The sequence below is a fragment of the Schistocerca cancellata genome, chromosome 6 (assembly GCF_023864275.1).
Source record: "Schistocerca cancellata isolate TAMUIC-IGC-003103 chromosome 6, iqSchCanc2.1, whole genome shotgun sequence".
Taxonomy (NCBI): Eukaryota; Metazoa; Arthropoda; class Insecta; order Orthoptera; family Acrididae; genus Schistocerca; species Schistocerca cancellata.
Window position 1 is genome coordinate 350,416,223 of NC_064631.1, and position 18,143 is coordinate 350,434,365.

Below are 18,143 nucleotides of genomic sequence, written 5' to 3' on the forward strand. Positions count from 1 at the left end.
TCTGTTCAAATAGAAACAACTACGACCATGTATCCCACAAGCTATGGTTCACGGCGAATAGGGAGCTGTGGATATCATTTAACAACCCTGCGCCGGTGCGACAATACTTTACCCTTTGACCATGTGTCAGGCGGCAGCAGAAAATGGCACGCTGTGGGCAAGGGGCGAAGCGGGGCAGCTGTAATGTTCTAACACATCCACAAAAACTTGCGAACTATGCCGAGTGGCGTTCTGATTATAAGAAAGCGGGAATCTTCCGTATCAGAGCCCTCAAAACTCGGGAGATTTCAATGTCAGCTGGTCTGCCCAACAAATCTGACTCACAGGCACGGCGGTGCGTGCTGGAATTGTCAAACGTCAGACGGCCGACTCAGGACGCATAAGTTCCCACTTGTGAAACATGATGTGACCGAGATGAAATGCAGTACCACTGTCAGTACAGTTGGAAACTGCCACTAGCTCTTAGCCCACCACAAGTTGCATACCACATTCTCATCCACTAGGGAAAGACCTGCCAACGGCCTTGCCGCAGTGGTAACATCGGTTCCCGTCAGATCACCGAAGTTAAGCGCTGTTGGGCTGGGCTAGCACTTGAATGGGTGACCACCCGGTCTGCCGAGCGCTGTTAGCGAGCGGGGTGCACTCAGCCCTTGTGAGGCAAACTGAGGAGCTACCTGACTGAGAAGTAGCGACTCAGCTCTCGGAAACTGACATACGGCTGGGAGAGCGGTGTGCTGACCACGTACCCCTCCACATCTGCATCCAATGACGCCTATTGGCTGAGGATAGTTCGGCGGCCGGTCAGTACCGTTGGGACTTCATAGCCTGTTCGGAAGGATTTTAGTTTAGTTTTAGGGAAAGACCTGAATTTCTCCATCAGGGGAGGACCAGAAGGTAAAGAAGGCAAAGAACCAAAATCACTTTCCACCAAGCCTCATACAGTAGCCGATTAGCAGAAAAAACCCGCCCCTACATTGTACAAACCAGTCGACATGTCCTTCACTCATTGAATCTCCCCTCTTGACTGTTCTGCTGGCTTCATCTACATCTACATCTACATCTACATGATTACTCTGCAATTCACATTTAAGTGCTTGGCAGAGGGTTCATCGAAACACAATCATACTATCTCTCTACCATTCCACTCCCGAAAAGCGCGCGGGAAGAACGAAGACCTAAATCTTTCTGTTCGAGCTCTGATTTCTCTTATTTTATTTTGATGATCATTCCTACCTATGTAGGTTGGGCTCAACAAAATATTTTCGCATTCGGAAGAGAAAGTTGGTGACTGAAATTTCGTAAATAGATCTCGCCGCCACGAAAAACGTCTTTGCTTTAATGACTTCCATCCCAACTCGCGTATCATATCTGCCACACTCTCTCCCCTATTACGTGATAATACAAAACGAGCTGCCGTTTTTTGCACCCTTTCGATGTCCTCCGTCAATCCCACCTGGTAAGGATCCCACACCGCGCAGCAATATTCTAACAGAGAACGAACGAGTGTAGTGTAAGCTGTTTCTTTAGTGGACTTGTTGCATCTTCTAAGTGTCCTACCAATGAAACGCAACCTTTGGCTCGCCTTCCCTATAATATTATCTATGTGGTCTTTCCAACTGAAGTTGTTCGTAATTTTAACACCCAGGTACTTAGTTGAATTGACAGCCTTGAGAATTGTACTATTTAACGAGTAATCGAATTCCAACGGATTGGAAGCCAATCCAGACACAGCACCGGGCTTCCCACCTGGGGAAACAAGCCTATGCTTTGCATATCCTGAGAGGAGCCAATTCGCGACTCAATATCTCTCTTGTCTGAAAAAAGAAGACTTTAGGGAGGTGTCGTTCTCAAGGTAAGCACGGCCATATTTCAGCAAGAAACGTCTACCTGGATTGGACCACAGTCCCTCATTTATGAAAAGATCTGATTTTTCCAGGCTAACATTTCTAATTTCTGAAATTGTTTTTTTCCCACTTGCTTAAAGGACCTGGCGTCTTCCTTGCGTCACGGGAGTTATAGTCTTGCCTCCACTAAACACGAGCACAGATGCACCAGCCGCCCTGATCGTATCGTCCCAGCTTCTAACATGAGAATGTTTATAGTTTTATGACCGTCCCACCATTTGCAGAAAAGCTCAGATTACAGCAGTCGCTCTTAAACGGCTTCCTCCATCCCCTTTCTGTCATGTGGCCGCCATTGCGATGGACTGTCACCTGGCCCAGCTAAAAGGTTTTGCCAGGCGGCGCTCTCCTGTTCCGAGAATAAATGGCAAGAGTGGGGCGCCACAGCTCGATGTCCCTCTGCAGGTACAATCAAAAGAACGCTGCCTTCCCGGATCACTCGAGCAGCCAGGTTGCTGGACAGAACATTTATGGCCCTTAATCCATCTTCCTCCCTGTTCTCCGTCGCCTGCACTATGACCCTCAGGTAAATGTTCTCTGTAGGCTACACATGGCAATTATAAGAACAGTCTGCTCACAATTTACTCATATAAAAAAAAAAGTCATAAGCCACACATACGGAATGTGGTATTGGGGAACACGGAGATCATGATGTCAAATATGAATATTAATCTGACCGAGAGAGGAGTTAAAGTGAGAGAGTGGCGTGTCATCTTTCAGTGTACTTGCATGAGATAGCGCTATTAGTGTCTGACAAGGTTTGAAATGGGATTCACTGTTGATCTCCATCTGGTCATGTTGTCGAATCTGAAGTGTCCTACAAGAAACACTTGAGCATATAGTTCACACTCTATATTTGAGGAAACAATGAATTCAACACAAATGGTCTACGGTAGCCAACACAGAAAAGTAACCAAACTCGTAACTATTTCCGAGCAGGGGAATAAGTTCGCAACTGAACGCACGTACTTGTGATACCACTCTTGGTTGAGGAAACAACTAAAGGAAGGCCATCACAGGCAGAGTTCGTTCTCTACTAGTTTGACCATCAAATATTTAAGTCCTCGCTCCTTGAGCGGTGCACACTGGAACAGATTAACACTCAAGTTACGGTTTGTACAAGTTCATAGTTTCTACAGTCTTGCCAAGTGAGTCTGACAAGCCGGCCGCAGTGGCCGAGCGGTTCTAGGCGCTTCAGAGGACAGGCATATTCGATGTTAAGATTACGATCGACCAAGACTGATCACCATAAGGGAGGACCGTAACCTCTTCATGTCTGCACTTGACGGACGGAACAAGTAATGGACTCCATGCAACATTCTTTGGCATCGTGCACCAGTAATGGGAAACTAGTTGCAGCTGGACGAGGGAATAACCGTCCGATGCGTAGGCTCCTGTGACGCAAAGACACGAACGGCTGCGTTTAGAGTGATTCTGTGACCCGGAAGCATGGACTGCTGACGAATGGCGTCACATTGTGTTCAGCGATGTATAACAAATGTGTAAGAATCTGGATGAACATTGTCAGTGACAATAGCGGCGATTGGGAAGAGGGCCCATTCTTCCATTGTTTACTAAAAGCACAGTGGTGTTACTTCGGGGGTCATGGCGTGGTGGATGGGGGTGGGGAGGGGGGGCAGTCGGGTTTGATTTCATTGCTGGCAGTGACTGAGGGATCACTGACGGTAAAACCCTATGGCACAGACTGGATGTCTGAGTTTGGCAAAATACCAGCTGAATTTCTGAAAAACATCATCCACACAATTCCGAAGGTTGCAAGAGCTGACAAGTGCGAGAATTATCGCACAGTCAGTTTGGCAGCGCAAGCATCAAAGTTACTTACAAGAATAAAGTACAGAAGAATGGGAAAGAAAATTGAGGATGTGTTAGATGGCGATCAGTTTGGCTTTAAATGGCTCTAAGCACTATGGGACTTAACATCTGAAGTCATCAGTCCCCTGGACTTCGAACTACTTAAACCTAACTAACCTAAGGACATAACATACATCCATGCCAGAGGCAGGATTCGAACCTGCGACTGTAGCAGCAGCGCCGTTCCGGACTGACGTGCGTAGAACCGCTCGGACACAGTGGCCGGCTTGGCTTTAGGAAAGGTAAAGGCAGTAGAGAAGCAGTTCTGATGTTGTGGTTGATAATGGAAGCAAGACATCTTCATAGGATTTGTTGACCTGGTAAAAGCGTTCGACAATGTAAAATGGTGCAAGATGTTCGAAGTTCTGAGAAAATAGGGGTGAGTTGCATGGAGAGACGGGTAATATACAATATCTACAAGAGCCAAGAGGGAATAATGAGTATGGATGACCAAGAATGAAGTGCTCGCATTTAAAAGGAGTGTTAGACAGGAATGTAATGTTTCACTTCCACTGTTCAATCTGTTCATCAAAGAAGCAATAATGGAAATAAAAGAAAGGTTCAGGAGTGGAATTAAAATTCAAGGTGAAAGAATATCAATGATACGATTAGCTGATGACATTGCTATCCTGAGTGAAAGTGAAGAAGAATTACTCAATCTCCTGAATGGAATGAAAAGTCTGATGAGTACAGAATATGGACCGAGAGTAAATCAAAGAAAGACGAAAGTAATGAGAAGTAGCAGAAATAAGAACAGCTAGAAACCTAACATCATGGTTAATGGTCACAAAGTAGTTGAAGTTAAAAAATCGTAGTATCTAGGACGCAAAATGACCAATGATGGACGGAGCGTGGAGGACATTAAAAGCAACCAGCACTGGCAAAAATGGGCATTCCTGGCCAAGAGAAGTCTAGTAGTATCAAAAATAGGCTTTAATTTGAGGAAGAAATTTCTTAGAATGTACGTTTGGATTTCAACATTGTATGGTAATGAAACATGGATTGCGGGAAAACCGGAACAGAAGAGAATATAACCATTTGAGATGTCGTGCTACAGACGACTGTTGAAAAGTAGGTGGACATATAAGGTAAGGAACGAGGAGGTTCTGCGCAGAATCAGAGAGGCAAGGAATATGTGGAATATACTGATAAGGAGAAGGGACAGTATAATAGGAGATATGTTATGACATCAGTGAATGACTTCCACGGCAATAGAGGGTGCTGTAGAGAACAAAAACGGTAGAGAAAGACAGAGATAGGAATACATACAGCAAATAATTGAGGAAGTAGGATGCAAGTGCTACTCTGAGATGAAGAGATTTGCATGCATTCAGGCCAGAGGAGCTGCAACGTCATGTTGATAATTGTGCACATGCTCCTAAGTAATTTGTAGTGTCGACTCGCAGTTGTAATTACGCATATAACATTACGTACACCCTCAGCCATCAAGTTTCCTCTCCAATGTGCTTCCTATTTCTTGTCAGGCAGTGGGGTTAAGCAATACACAAAATGGTTTTCTAATGCAGGGGCTACCAAAGGCATCACTATGAACTTATTTCATCTAGAGGAGAGAATCCTGGTTGCTAGATGTAGAGAACGTCAGCGAAGAAATTAAAGAGAATAGCTGGGGAAATAATAACAAAGGGAAGATAATATGGGATATCAGTAACCACTCTGAGAAAACACGGCAAAGATGACAACAGAAACAAAAATATTTGGTAAGTGCCTTATTTTCACCGTTATGTTACACGATAATGACATCCAAACAAAAATAAGAGCATAAAAAATCATTTTTCTTAGAGGTGGTCTAGAGGTAACGTGTTTGACTACTAATCGAAAGGTCCTGGTCTCGTGTTCTAACGCGGATAATGCTTAAATTGTGATTAAAGATCATCAACAATGGCGGCCGAAGACTTCCGGCTTAAGAAGTCACTTTTTTCTGCAAACGTACTTGTTAAAGACAGTGAAGGAGCGGGCAGAGGTTCAGGGCACTCTCTTGCAGTTTGGGTGGGAAACTGTCCTTACAAGGAGGAGGAATCAGCACGAGGATGAGGATGCAGAAGACAATGGAAATCACGGTGTTAAGGACACGGAATGAGTATCCACAGTCCATGCGGCAGGTAATTGAAAATGTGTCATTATGATCTCCCCTTTGGCAGAAGGTTCCGGATTAGTCTGCTCTTCGGGACTCCGGGAGGGGTCTGCCAAGAGGGAGGTGACCATGAGGAAGAGATGAAATAATCAACTACGCGATAACATTCTACCAGTCGGAACCTGCAAAGTCAGAAGTTTGAGCATAGTAGAGAAGCTGAAAGGGAAATGCAACGGCTCAGTTTAGATATCTTGGGGACCAGTGAACTGAAATGGAAAGATGACAATGATTTCTAGTTAGACGAATATTGGGTAATATCAACAGTTGCAGAAAATGGTATAACTGGAGTTAGATTCTTTATGAATAGGAAATTTGGGCAGAGAGTGAGCTACTGTGAACATTTCACTTATAGGGTTATTCTCACCAGATTCGACAGCAAATCAACACCAACAATGATACTTCAGGCATACATGCCGACGTTGCAAGCAGAAGATATGAGGCTATTGAACGGGTAATTAAGCACGTAAAGGAAGATGAAAATATAATGGCCATGAAGGATTGGAACACGGTTGTAAGGGGAGGAATAGAAGAAAATGTTACAGCAGATTACGGTTCAAGTGCCTCTAAGCACTATGGGACTTAAAATCTGAGGCCTTCAGTCCCCTAGACTTAGTACTACTTAAACCTAACGAACCTAAGGACATCACACACATCCATTCCCGAGGCAGGATTCGAACCTGCGGCCTTAGCAGCAGCGCGGTTCCGGACTGAAGCGCCTAGAACCGCTCGGCGACACAGGAGATTACGGATTAGACAGCAGGAATGAGAAGAGAAAGACTAATTGAGTTCTGCGATAAATTTCAGATGGTTATAAACAGCAAATACCTTGCAGCCAAGGTGAAATGGCTGTAGGGAAGATGAGAAATAATTAATGGGAGAACAGACTCAGTGCCGCGAGGGTTTAGCCGAGCGGTCTGGGGCGCTGCAGTCATGGACTGTGCGACTGGTCCCGGCGGAGGTTCGAGTCCTCCCTCAGGCATGGGTGTGTGTGTTCGTCCTTAGGGTAATTTAGGTTAAGTAGTGTATAAGCTTAGGGACTGATGACCTTAGCAGTTAAGTCCCATAAGAAAAGAAAAAACAACAGACTCAGTAAACAGAAAAGTCAAAACATACTCCTGTGAAATTAAAAGCAAGAGGATAACATTCATAGTGAAGTTGGAATTCTACTATTAGGCATAAATGAGAGAGCAGTTAGGTGGGAAGAGTACACTGAAGGCCTCTGTGAGACGGAGGCTTGTCTGATGACGTGATAGAAGTCGATGTGGATGACATACGGGACCCAGTATTAGAGTCAAAATGTAAGAGAGGTCTGGAAGATTTAAGATAAAATGAGACGGGAGGATAGACAATATTCCATCGGAATTTGTAAAATTATTAAGAAGAATCAAGACACGCTCACAGGATTTGTCGACCCAGAAAAAGCGTTGGAAAATGTTGAAAGGTGCAAGATGTTCGAAATTGTGAGGGAAATAGGAATAAGGACTAGGGAAGACGGGAACAATGACATTAGGAGATCAAGATCGCAGTGCTCGGCTTATAAAGAGTTTAAGGCAGAGGTGTTGTCTTTCGCTCTAATGTACAGTCTATACATCGAAGAATCAATGACGGAAATAAAAGAAAGTCCAAGAGTGAGATTAATACTGAGGGTGAATGATATCAATGACAAGATCGCTGTTTAAATTGCTATCCTTAATAGATACGAAGAAGAATTACACAATCTGTTGGATGGAATTATTACGAATTTTACGAAGTTAAGGAATTCTGGTATCTTAGAAGCAAAATTACCCATGATGGACGAAGCAAGGAGAACGTAAATAGCAGACTAGGAAAGGCGAAAAGGGCATTCTTGGCCAAGGCCTTAATTTAAGAAAGACTTTTCTGAGAAAGCACAGCATTGTATAGTAATATATCATGAACAGTGGGGAAACCGAAACAGAAGAGAATTTGAGTGTTTGGTGCTACAATGGTGCTGCAGAAAATTAGGTGGACTGACAAGGTAAGGAATTGGGGGGGATTCTCCACAGAATCGGCGAAGGAAGGAACATATGGAAGACAGTGACAAGAGGAAGGAACAGGTTGATAGGAGATGTCTTACATCAATGAATAACCTCTGTCGTGAATCACAGTAGAGCAGCGATTATCAGTCTAACAACACTTTATTTCATAGTCACAGAACATACAATACAACATGTCAAAGATACACTGTCCTAAGAGTAAACAAACAGTCTCTCACTTGCGAGAAGTACATCACTCTGTGACATCCTCCCCACCCTGGTCGACCTCCAAAGGTACGGCCAGCTGCACAGGACGACTAATGGTGTGACCTTCTGGTGTCCGGAGTATTATCGTCCTTACCCTGCCGTCTCTTCCTGGAAGTACCTTTTCTATCGTGGCCTTCTTCCACATATGTCGCGGACGAAGGTTCAAATGGTTCAAATGGCTCTGAGCACTATGGGACTCAACTTCTAAGGTCATCAGTCCCCTAGAACTTAGAACTACTTAAACCTAACTAACCTAAGGACATCACACACATCCATGCCCGAGGCAGGATTCGAAACTGCGACCGTAGCGGCCGCGCGGTTCCAGACTGTAGCGCCTTTAACCGCTTGGCCACCACGGCCGGCTAGGACGAAGGTCCTCTTGGATCAGCACGATGTCACCAGGGCAAAAGGTGATGACTCGTCCTGATGGGCGTTTAACTTCCGAAGCTCCAATAGGTATTCTTTAATCCAACGGTTCTAAAAACTGTCTCAGAGTTGCAGTCTCAGTCGGAATTCCTTTGTTAAATTCGTGTTCGCTGAAGGCTCTGGTCCCGTCGGAATAGTCGTGAGTTTTTCTCCCGTCAGAAAATGGGAAGGTGTGAGTGCATCAGAATCATCTCCTGGTCTGATGGGCTTGGAGTTCACCGCGGCTTCAATACTGATCAAAGTGGTGTTCAGTTGTTCCTCAGTGAGCTTTGCGAGTCCCAGTACCTTCCGTAGGCAACGCCTTATAGTGCCCACCATTCTTTCCCACCATCGAATCACAGTAGAGCAGCGATTAGCGATCTAACAACACTTCATTTCATAGTGACAGAACATACAATACAACATGTCAAAGATACACTGTCCTAACAGTAAAGAAACAGTCTCTCACTTGCCAGAAGTACATCACTCTGTGACAACCTCAATGGTACTACAGGGAGCTTAGAGAGGCTAAAGCTGTAGGGGAATATTGAGCTTTCAATACATCCATCAAATAAGTGAGGACATGGGGTGCAGTGTGATGCTCACAGACGAAGAAGGTAGCGCAGTAGAGGACTGCGTGGCGTGACATGTGAAACGAGTCAGAGGATTGGTAACACAAAAATATCTTGAATGTTTCCCGCAGAAAAAATGAGATGGGAATTTAATCTTAAAATATCATTCTAAAGATATGCAGAGATGATGTAAAAGAAAGACGGTAATTGAACAAAACGGATCAGGACCCTCCAGACTCTGAAGTCGCTCTGCGGCCATCCCTGACATGATGAGTGCCAACATACAGTGCTTTCCGATGTCCTGCCTAAACCTGTGGTGCAAGAACGACATAGATTGTGTTTGATACTGTTATGGACACTGTAACTTTTAAACGGCATAGAGGACAAACGCTAAATACGATTTCTTGTGGGGGCACTGCCCATTACATGTGATCTAAGAGTCTTACTCATTGAGAGAAATCTGAGCAGCAACCGCTACATCAAGTACGGAAAGTTCCCAAGGAACTGCTCCTTCATCAGGCAACTCATCATGCCGTATTTCAGCATGGCAATGAATGTTCACATGTGGCCAAGACGGTACAAGTTACTTTCAAAGAACGGCGAATGTCACAGGTATTCTGGCCGGCACGTTCGAGTGACACGTCAAGCGTTCAACAAGTTTGGGATATGGTAGGTTGGTTTCATGTTCAGCATCGTCCTCCAGCAACCACTACTGACGCTGTATGGATTTCATGATACATCAGGAAGCACAAGTCCGGCAGTTATCAAAATTTTTCATACTACTTGTAATAAGTCATTAAAGTTTCATTCTTTTCGAACTGATGCCAATCATAAACATCAGTACGAGTCGTGATCTACATGGCCACGAACACAGTCTTGTATTCGTTATGGAATGGAAGCAAACAGACTACGAATGTCATCTTGAGGAATATGTTGCCTCATCTGAAACATATGCTGACTCAGCTCGGGATGATGACCATTGACCGGCTGGAGGCCGGTGTGAAGGCATACTTACTTTCATCGCATGCTCGACATACACTATGGGTGACAAATAAGGTGGTCTCTGAAAATCATAGCATACCACTCAATTTACAAGTTGACTCTGTGCCTACAGCATGCACGTCTCTGTATGTGTGGGATGGTGTCAGCGACAGACGACAAATGGCGACTCGAGATCGCGAGATATCTAACAGTAATCTGTTCTCGACGGTTAGCGGATACACACTACCTCTAACCTCTTCCCGTAATTCAGTTGCGGTCATCCGTATGATGAAAAGTTTACGACATTATAATTTACGCCAAAGTGATTGCTCATGTAAAGAAAAGTGTTTGTTTGTTTGTTCGTAATTCATAAAAATCTACAGCTTTATTCCGATCTTGAATCTTCCTGGCAGATTAAAACTGTGTGCCCGACCGAGACTCGAACTCCGGACCTTTGCCTTTCACGGACAAGTGCTCTACCATCTTTTTTTTTAACTGCTGCAGGAGCAGGACGACGGGTAGGGCAGGGGTCGACACCCGAAGCCTGGCCATCCCGCCGCCACGCCCAAGCAACGTGTTCGTTCGAGTTCGAGGATCGAAGGATCAGGAAGAGGATGTAGTGGGTTTGTCGATGTTGTTTTATTTATTTAATTTTTATAACTTTTTTTTTCATTACAAAGAAAGATCCTACAACTGCTGTAGCCGAGCGTTCGAGTCGTCTTCTCGTCTGTTGGGAGGGGTTCCCCCCTATTCCGTCCGTAGAGGATCAATATGCTCCAGGATTCTTCTTCATTTTCAGCGTCTCATACCCGGAACGTCCCAGTGAGCAGGAGGATCCGCAAATAATGAACCTAAATAATTTGCGAAACGAGTTCTGTACTTCGGGTGGCTGCTGAAAGCTGCATGTGTCGTCATCAATAGGGACCAAAAGTCGAGTGTGCCTTTGGGAGCATCGCAAAATATGTAGTAAACGGCCATGCCCTTTAGCCAGTTAACGGCGTTCGTTCTGGTTGATGGAAAGTATACGCCGTCGGGGCGCAATACGTCATCAGGGGAGATAGACCCCGGCAATCGCCGCAAGAGTAACGCCAGCATGCGCTGCGTCAGTAGCCAGCACTCGCTGGTCGCGGCACACGTCAGACGGTGTGCGTCCGAGTCAGCGACTGAGCATGTCGGACACAAGGGGTCGTCCGTCAGATGTATGGAATGTAGCCTCTGACGAGTAGCGAACTTCCCATTCACAACCACGTACCACAATGAACGCGTCGTCGTAGGTAGAAAAGGCGTGTGTACCGCTCGCCACACCGTGTTCCAGGCAACTTCAGGATGTCTGTGGGCGACCGTATTTACAGGTTGCTGCTGTTGATAGAGGCGATAATAGTCTTTTGTGCTGGGCTTCCGTGTCGTCGGAAGTTCTGACGTAAGTAGCTGAAGTCAATCAAGAACTCTCTGATGTGGGTGAGTGCCGGTGAAATGTGTCCTACAGAAACCGGGGGATGCAGAGAGTGTGGTGCCACTTCGGCTATCAGGGTGCCCGTCAGAGTGGCGTGGGCAGAGGTCCATGTGCGACGCATAGTGTTGAGATAAAGCGATCGCGCACGGTTATATACGTGAATTAAACCGATACCGCCCGCCCGCTGCGGCAGTGTGGCGTATCGGACTTTAAAAACGAGACGGGTGCTTACGAAATGCCCATATGCTGCTTGAAATCTGTCGGCGATCGTAGCCGTCAGGGGAAGGATATGCGCAAAATAGTTCAGTTTTGAGACAAGATAGGTGTTGACATAACGTGTTCTGAGGAGTATATCCAAGCGACGCAGTTTGTTGTCCTGCAGCAAAGCACGTGTCTGGTGTAGGAGCCGGCGGTACATAGCCGCCGCTTCTGGCGCTGCAGTCCGGAACCGCGGGACTGCTACGGTCGCAAGTTCGAATCCTGCCTCGGGCATGGGTGTGTGTGATGTCCTTAGGTTAGTTAGGTTTAAGTAGTTCTAAGTTCTAGGGGACTTATGACCTAAGATGTTGAGTCCCATAGTGCTCAGAGCCATTTGAACCATTTTGAACCATAGCCACCTCCGTGCGGCGGACATTGCTATAGAATTGCACTCCTAAACACTTGAGTACGGGCACCTCGTCAAAGGGCACCGCCGTTGTGTGGGAAAGCCCCCTTCCGACATCCATGTATTTTGTCTTCTTCACGTTGATGACGCTCCCAGCGACCGCCCCGTACTGGCGTAGCCACTGTAGCGCCATATGCATTTCATCCTCTGATCTGGCCAGGAACACCACGTCATCAGCGAATGCACCACAACGAAAGGTCACGTCCCGCAAGGAGATACCAGTTAATCGCTGCCGGAGACCATGTAAAGCTGGTTCAAGCGCTGCAGCAAATAATATACCCGACAGGGGGCACCCTTGTCGCACCGACCGTCCAACAACAATGTGACCAGACTGATAACCGTTGACCATCATGCGGGAGCGCGCTCCGTGGACCAGTCGAAGGACCACCTGTGCAGACTCCGGAGAGAGGCCCATGTGTTGCAAAACTGCGCGTAAGAAGCCGTGGTCGACGCGGTCGAATGCGTGGTCAAAATCTACGGCGACAAGGGCGCCTCGTATTTTGCAGGCCGCCGTCAAAGCAATTACGTCGCGGTATGCTCCTAAAGCCGTATGAATGTTGCTGACACCACCTAAACATGTCTGATCGGTGTGGATGGCTTTCCCGATAGTGGTGTGGAGACGCGCGCGGAGGATACGGGCGAAGATCTTGTATCCATCTGAGCTACCGAAGCACGGCTCACGCCCGGTCCTCACAGCTTTACTTATGCCAGTATCTCGTCTCCTACCTTCCAAACTTTACAGAAGCTCTCCTGTGAACTTAGCAGAACGAGCACTCCTGAAAGAAAGGATACTGCGGAGACATGGCTTAGCCACAGCCTGGGGGATGTTTCCAGACTGATACTTTCACTCTACAGCGGAGTGTGCGCTGATATGAAACTTCCTGGCAAATTAAAACTGTGTGCCCGACCGAGACTTGAACTCGGGACCTTTACCTTTCGCGGGCAAGTGCTCTACCATCTTTTTTTTAATTTTATTTTGTTCGCATTTGTTCGTTGTATCTGCTCGGGGCGGACGTCGCAACATACCCGTTTCAGTTCGTCGTTGATCCATTAACTCAGTTGTTTTATTACAGAGGGCAGTTAACCCTCTGACCGAACACGCTGAGCTACCGTGCCAGCTGTCCATCTGAGCTACCGAAGCACGACTCACGCCCGGTCCTCACAGCTTTACTTCTGCCAGTATCTCGTCTCCTACCCTCCAAACTTTACAGAAACTCTCCTGCGAGCTTGATAAAATTTTGCTCACTTTATCTTCAAGAAAAGAGGAAAATCACTGTGTACATAAGATTTCGTAATTTGACTTGAAACATATATCCGTACGTAATACGCTACTGGCCATTAAAATTCCTACACCAAGAAGAAATGCCGATGATAAACGGGTATTCATTGGAGAAATATATTATACTAGAATTGACATGTGATTACATTTTCAGGCGATTTGGGTGCATAGATCCTGAGAAATCAATACCCAGAACAACCACCTCTGGCCGTAATAACGGCCTTGATACGCCTGGGCATTGAGTCAGACAGAGCTTGGATGGCGTGTACAGGTACAGCCGCCCATGCAGCTTCAACACGATACCACAGTTCATCGAGAGTAGTAACTGGCGTATTGTGACGAGCCAGTTGCTCGGCCACCATTGACCAGACGTTTTCAGTTGGTGAGAGATCTGGAGAATGTGCTGGCGAGGGCAGCAGACGAACATTTTCTGTATCCAGAAAGACCCGTACAGGACATGCAACATACGGTCATGCATTATCCTGCTGAAATGTAGGGTTTCGCAGGGATTGAATGAAGGGTATAGCCACGGGTCGTAACACATCTGAAATGTAACGTCCGCTGTTCAAAGTGCCGTCAATGCGAACAAGAGGTGACCGAGACGTGTAACCAATGGCACCCCATACCATCACGCCGGGTGATACGCCAGTATGGCGATGACGAATACACGCTTCCAATGTGCGTTCACCGCGTTGTCACCAAACACGGATGTGACCATCATGATGCTGTAAACAGAGCCTGGATTCATCCGAAAAGATGACGTTTTGCCACTCGTGCACCCAGATTAGTCGTTCAGTACACCATCGCAGGCGCTCCTGTCTGTAATGCAGCGTCAAGGGTAACCGCAGCATGGTCTCCGAGCTGATAGTCCATGCTGCTGCAAACGTCGTCGAACTGTTCGTGCAGATGGTTGTTGTGTTGCAAACGTCCCCATCTGTTGACTCATGGCTCGAGACGTGGTTACACGATCCGTTACATCCATGCAGATAAGATGCCTGTCATCGGGACTGCTAGTGATATGAGGCCGTTGGGATCCAGCACGGCGTTCCGTATTACCCTCCTGAAACCACCGATTCCATATTTTGCTAACAGTCATTGGATCTTGAGCAACGCGAGCAGCAATGTCGCGATACGATAAACCGCAATCCGAGCTATATCAAAGACGGAAACGTGATGGTACGCATTTCTCCTGCTTACACAAGGCATCACAACAACGTTTGACCAGGCAACGCCGGTAAACTGCTGTTTGTGTATGAATAATCGGTTGGAAAATTTTCTCATGTTAGCACGTTGTAGGTGTCGCCACCGGCGAGAACCTTGTGTGAATGCTCTGAAAAGCTAATCATTTCTATATCACAGCATCTTCTTCCTGTCGGTTAAATTTCGCGTCTGTAGCACGTCATATTCGTGGTGTAGCAATATTAATGGCCAGTAGTGTATATAAATGGGAAAGGTTGTTACCAGAAATCTTTATATAAGGTCTTTTTCGGATCATCAGTCTTCTGACTGGTCTTATACAGCTCGCCAAGAATTCCTCTGCTGCTCCAAACTTTTCATCTCGGAGTAGCACTTGCAACCTGCGTCCTCAGTTATTTGCTCGATGTATCCCAGTCTCTGTCTTCCTCTACTGCTTTTACCCTCTGTAAGGGTAACTCAGCGAAAACTGCATGTTGATGACTATATTCACTTACGGGAAGCTGTAGCCAATGACCGCAATGTCGCCAATATAGAAAGGATGACATCCTACCAGCTGCCTTCGTTGGGAGTCTGAGGCACAAGGACGAATATACTCAAGAAGCAATGTCTTACGAGTATGTTCGCAACCGTGGCCGACTGGATCTTTTTGTAACCTTCACGTATAGCCCCAAATGGTCAGATATTATAGTCGAGTTTGTGGTAGGTCAGGCATATACTGATCGCCACAATTTAACAGCAAGGGTGTTTTAGCGAAAACCTACCAACTTTATTGCCGTTTTACAAAAAGCTACATGTTTGGAGACACCTATTCTTAGATGTATTCGGTTGAATGGCACGCCGGATAGTTTGTTTTCTTGCCCTCCAGACGAACAAATGGAGAACGTTGTGTACCATCAAGCTTCACGATAAGAGTTTTATTTTAAAGTTCCTTTTATTCGAGCTTGTTAAAATTATACGTTTACTGGCTGTAAATATACTTTAATTATGCCTTCGTGAAATGAAAGTTTCGCAGCTTTCACTGTAGAAACTGCTAAATCGGTATGTCTTTTTAAGTAATTAGTGGTTTATCGCCCCTGCTGACTGCAATTATGTATTCACATTATACAACATATTAATTAGTATGTGAAATATTTATCCACTAAACATGTACACGTATATTTTGAGTCAAAATATTTCTTGCAGAAAATTAAATCTATTGAAATGATAAAAGTATGTGTTTTACAGTTAGGTGTAGGTACGTTGTGCGTTACAGATATATTACTTTAATTTCCAATGTAAGAAAGAATTAAAGTATAATCTATGACGTTACTATTGTTTTTAAACTTTTGCTCTGAAATTGAAGTATATTTGCAAAAGTCAGAAACGGAATCCTAGAACCTGATTTTTATGAATGCCACAGGTGATGACGCATTCATTCGTCGTATTCCATTGACATCCAATGATTCAAATATGCCCTCCTGCTTAAAGAGGTTTCATTTTCCCACACATCTTGCATTCGCTGTGAGTATCAACAAGGCACAGGGACGATCACTTTTTGTCGCAGATATTAAACATCTCGGGCAATGCCGGGCACTGCAAATAGTTAGAAATAAATGAATGTAGAATTCCTGAAATCTCTTAGCGACGATATTTTTTTACTAAAACATTTGATACCTGACTTATTTCTTGTGTTCATTCACAATAGGAGTTTCCAGCTGATATTTGTTGAAATGTGATAGTTACGTCGTCAGAAAAACCTTGGTGAACGATAGGCGTAATACCGTCAACGTACAGTCAAATAGAATGTGCGTAGACGTTTATATTATTGGCACCAGTACAAGCCGACAGAATAAAATTTAAAGTAAAATTTTGTATGAAATACTTCTTGATTAGTGAGAAGCGAACTATACTCTCGATTTACAAATGAGTGTAATCTCATTAGTAAGAAATAACAATCAGTGGTACTGTTTATTTATACTGAACACATTAAAAAGCTTCTGCGAGCAAAATTTTATGCAGTTTCCAGTGTGACGGCTGTAATTTTGATATTCAAATTAGATTTTTTATGCATGACCGAATATTCACACGCACAGTGTCCTAATTTGTCAGCTGTGATTCATGCGCATAAATTTAACAGAAAATTAATACAATAAAAAGTTAAATTGGCGTGAAGTTGTACTTTCCCTCTAATAAATTTAATTCTTTTCAAAAACGTGTATGTATTGTACATACCGGACAAAAGGACCCATTATTGAGAGGACCCTTTCTCCGCAGTACTGTATGTCACAAAGAACACATCGTTCAGGATGTGTATTTCATGTGCGACGTGTTCTTCACCAGTGCGCTATATCCTGAGACTCTAACCCTTAGCTATTGCAATATGATATCGATGAGTCAGAATCGAGAACTCGACTCACATGTCGAGTAAAAACAGGTCCAAGCATATGGAGAGAATAACTCCGTCCAAACAGGCCTTCGAAGGCCCTACGGTACTGACCAGCCGCCGTGTCATCCTCAGACCACAGGCGTCACTGGATGCAGATATGGAGGGGCATCTGGTCAGCACACCGGTCTCCCGGCTGCATGTCAGTATGTCAGTTTATGAGACCGGAGCCGCTACTTCTCAGTCAAGTAGCTCCTCAGTTTGCCTCGCAAAGAGCTCATTGCGACCCCATTGCCAACAGCGCTCGGTAGACCTTATGGTCACCCATCCAATTGCTACCCCAGCCCGACAGCGCTTAACTTCGGTGATCTGACGGGAACCGGTGTTACCACTGCGTCAAGGCCGCTGGCTTTGGAAACAATAAGAGTGAATGAATACTCTGATATCCAGCAAGAAAACATAGTATTGAATGCGTGGCATCGTGATGAATGAGGCGATTGGGGGGGGGGGGGGGGGGGAGAGGGAGAGATAGATAGGGGGAGAGAGAGAGAGAGAGAGAGAGAGAGAGAGAATAACGAGGCCAAGTGGTAAACTCTCTTAGAAGAACAAGGATTTGCAATGAAAAATACTGGATTTCTTTTAAGCAGAGGAACAAGCTGCCTTTACAACCAGATGCTATTTGCAAGTGTGAGTAGTACCGGTAAGTGAATTTATGCTTGGTATTTCTTCTAAACGTTTAAAAACCGCTGACTTGACGTAGATGATGCTGAGACAAGCAATTTATGATGCTGAGACAAGCAATTTATGATGCTGAGTCAAGCAATTTAATATAAGACACGTGGAACCGCAAATGTAGGGAAATACACGAAAAGTGGATGACGAATGTTGAACTCGTAACGTCACCAGATGACACACCTTGCCGTACGTGCAGCGCTTGACCTTATTGATCTGTTCCATCTGATCATCCCAAACCAAGTCGCATATTCACATCGGTGTGGCTCCGGGCCTACGTGCACTGCTGCAGCGCGTGTGGCTCAGGGTTCG

The 18,143-nt window shown here is 45.3% G+C and overlaps 2 pseudogenes; one reads left to right on the forward strand and one right to left on the reverse strand.

Annotated features, from left to right (window-relative positions):
• Positions 1-513: 513 nt before the first annotated feature.
• Positions 514-631, forward strand: LOC126089620 (5S ribosomal RNA; annotated as a pseudogene).
• Positions 632-17,391: 16,760 nt separating this feature from the next.
• Positions 17,392-17,509, reverse strand: LOC126089524 (5S ribosomal RNA; annotated as a pseudogene).
• Positions 17,510-18,143: the final 634 nt, after the last annotated feature.